Source organism: Rhinolophus ferrumequinum, chromosome 17, assembly GCF_004115265.2.
Source record: "Rhinolophus ferrumequinum isolate MPI-CBG mRhiFer1 chromosome 17, mRhiFer1_v1.p, whole genome shotgun sequence".
Taxonomy (NCBI): domain Eukaryota; kingdom Metazoa; phylum Chordata; class Mammalia; order Chiroptera; family Rhinolophidae; genus Rhinolophus; species Rhinolophus ferrumequinum.
The window spans coordinates 25,731,858-25,735,143 of NC_046300.1; the positions used below are offsets into that span (position 1 = coordinate 25,731,858).

Below are 3,286 nucleotides of genomic sequence, written 5' to 3' on the forward strand. Positions count from 1 at the left end.
TTTGTTATAATATTTTATTTTATATGAAAATGTAACTGTGTAATAGTTATTAGGAAAGTTGAATACTATAACGAAGTATGTGGTCAGCAGATACCAAAGAAATCCTGTACGACTTACACAGTTGTTCACCGAAACACAAGACAGCTCTGGTTTAGTTTCTACGAACTATCAAAAGGATCAAAACAAAAGGCCCTTCTATCTCAAAAGAATCAGGTTTTGAAAGGCAGCTTTTCAACCTAATACAATAGAGACATACAAAAAACAAAGACAAACTACATCTCATTCTAAAACATTTCTTTTTAGTATATATATACTTTGAATAATCTTGTATTGAGTTTTGCTGCAACTTTCAATGTTTGATGTTAGTGCAGTGTTCTAAGAAAAGAGCAGCGGCAGCAGGAGCATAACATAGTTGTTTCACTGCTATTTCCAGATTCTATAAAATCCCATGCTATCACGAGGCAAGTAAATACTGAGGCTGCAAGATAATCAATTGTCTCAAGCTTGTTAGATTCCATTAGCATTTTTAAAGAAGCAATTTCGGTGTCAATTGTATTACTGGTCTATGAAATAGTACTTTTGGTTTTGGCATCCTTTTTGGTAAATTCTGTGGTTGCTTCCATAACTTTGTTGATCTGTAAACATATCTGTTGCTCTGCTCCTTTCTAGGTTGGTGTCCAGTTTGTTATCTGCTCTGATTCGACTGGTTTCATTTATTAGTTGTTGCTTAGCATGTTCTAATTCAATTTTCAGTTTTTCATCTGCTCTCGGGTTTGCAAATTCACTTTTCTCTAAGATGACCATGTCTTTCCTGATGGAGTCCAAATGAGCCTTTAGCTGTTTAGTGCTATTTCCGATTGAGTTTGAGTGACCATTTCTTCATAGATAGTATCCAAGCTGACATATGATAAAGTGGTTAATGCTAATACAATTGTCTTTGCTCGTGCTTTGTCAGATCCACCAGTTTCCAAGTCCTGAACAAATGCATGGGTATCAAAAGTTAATTTCCTTTGTTCCAAAGGAGTTAAGTTCACTAGCCTCATATCATATCCTTTCTTGATTATGGTGATTAAGAAATCTCTCAGTAGGGCCAGCGAGAAATGCCACCCCCCCCCCACCCCTCCGTGTGGGCAGAGGGTTGAAATCGGGTGCTCCTCCCTGGCAGATCACATGACAGCCAAACCCTGCAACTCCACCTACCCTCAGTTTTTCAGTAGGCATGAGGAAGGGAAAGCCATTGTTGTTTTAATTTGCATTTTCTTGATGATTTAATGACAAGAAGCATCTTTTCATATGCTTATTAATCTCATTGAAATTACTTTTGTTAAGTAATGCAGTTCTCTCCATGTGGGTTCTGCATAGCTCCTGTTCCCTTTTATGACTTTTTTTTCAAAGATAGTCACAATATTATCTACCATATCATGTACTTTTCTAGGATCCTGTCATAATCCCATCAAAAGGTAAAGTCTCATTCCTCTCCCCTTCAATCTGGGTGGGTTTGTGACTCACCTGTAACCGATAGAATGCATTGGACGCGGTGCCGCATGACTTCTGAGGATAGGCCATAAAAGGCTTTCCTTTCCATAGAAGACTAGGCCACAATGCAGCTTTCGTGTCTTTTAGCTGGAATAATCACTCTTAAGGCCTTCAGCTGCCTTGAGGCAGCTATTTTGTGAGGAAGCCCAAAGTAGCATGTGGAGAAACTGTCGAAGCCCTGAGACTATAATAAAGACAAAGAAAGAGATATCAGTCCTGAGCTCTCCCAGCTCTGCTGTTCCAGCTCCAGTCGGTTATCTGACTGCAGCCTCAAGACAGATCCTGAGTCAGAACCTTTTTCCGCTGAAGCCTTTCTGAATGCCTGACCCTAAGACATCATGAGATATAATGAAATGATTGTTGTTTTTGTAAACCACTAAGTTTTAGGGTGATATATTACATGGCAACAGATAACTGGGATGTACTTATTCCTGAGTTCTTAATTTTTAAAATGGCTACTGTGAAAGATTTTTTTTTTTAAATTAAACTTTCTGTTTATTTTAATAATCATCCTTGTCTTTTGTAATATTATGTCATGCAACATGTGCAGTTGTACTTTGTGTAGTGTCATGACACCTCTAAACTGCTTTTCATTTGCCGAATTTGGGCTATCAACTCTCAACGAATGAATATGTAATTTAAGCTTTTTTTTTTAGGGTGACCTGTCTCCTTGATATCAGTAGTTGAGTGTTTGTGGTTTGGATATTTTTGGCATCTACATTTGAATATTTATTGGATTTTTTTTTTTTTTGTCACTTTGGAAAAACTGAAAAATGGAAATGCTAATACTAAGATAAGCAGCACAGGTCTCCTAAAATTAATTACAACTGGGGCAATAGTAGAAATATTCAGACTTGCCAAAAAGCTCAACCAACTTCAACTGAGTTCTCATTGTCCATATGCAATTGAGTTTAATTATGAAGGAAATGAACAAAATGAAAGCACATATATGAAATGTTGAAAAATGGCATTAAAGATTGTGTCTGAAAGGTGAGTTTTAATGGGGGATTTTACAATTATCTTGACTCTGGGCTCAGTGGAGCCATTACTCTATTCAATTCTAACTAGCTCCAGAACTACTCATAGGTAAAGCTTTGGTGAAGATTTAACCAAATAAATATGCTTCAGAATCCTATGGACAGATGACCCTTACCTGAGATAACACAATAATGAGAGAAACTGATGTACACAAGGGATTAATGAATTTTGACCCTGATGGACCTACCATACAGGAGCCAAGATTTCCTCCTTCGTTCCTTCTGTGAGCAAAGGAATTCATAATCCAGAGAAAAGGAGCATGGTCGCTTTCAGGGTTTGTGTGAAAACCATAAGTGCTTCATTCTAATTGCCTTACTTTTTACCTAACTTACTAATGAAATACCTCTACTTACTTAATATGTTCATAAAAATTTTTGTTTTCTACCCCGCATTCTCTCTAGTGTGGATTCATTGTTTGATGTTAGTAGTGTTTTTCAGAAACATATTATGCATAAAAGTAGGGAGACATCTGTGAAGGAAAGGTATGGGTTTTGCGTATTAATATTGTAAACAATTTCCTTAAGGATATACTTGATTGTTTTAATGATTTAAAAATAGATTTTCTTGGGTTTTCCAAATAGACAGTCATATCATTTATAAATAATTTAAAAATTTGTTTCTGCTCTTTCAATGTTTGTATTCTTATTTTCAATTTCTTATCTACTTGTGTTGGCCAGCGTTACAAAATAACATTTGTTGCCAGTGATGATAA

At 36.2% G+C, this 3,286-nt stretch overlaps 1 pseudogene; it reads right to left on the bottom strand.

The window, feature by feature from the left end:
* Positions 1-423: 423 nt before the first annotated feature.
* LOC117037282 (coiled-coil domain-containing protein 90B, mitochondrial-like) lies at positions 424-988 on the bottom strand (annotated as a pseudogene).
* Between the last annotated feature and the right edge of the window lie 2,298 nt (positions 989-3,286).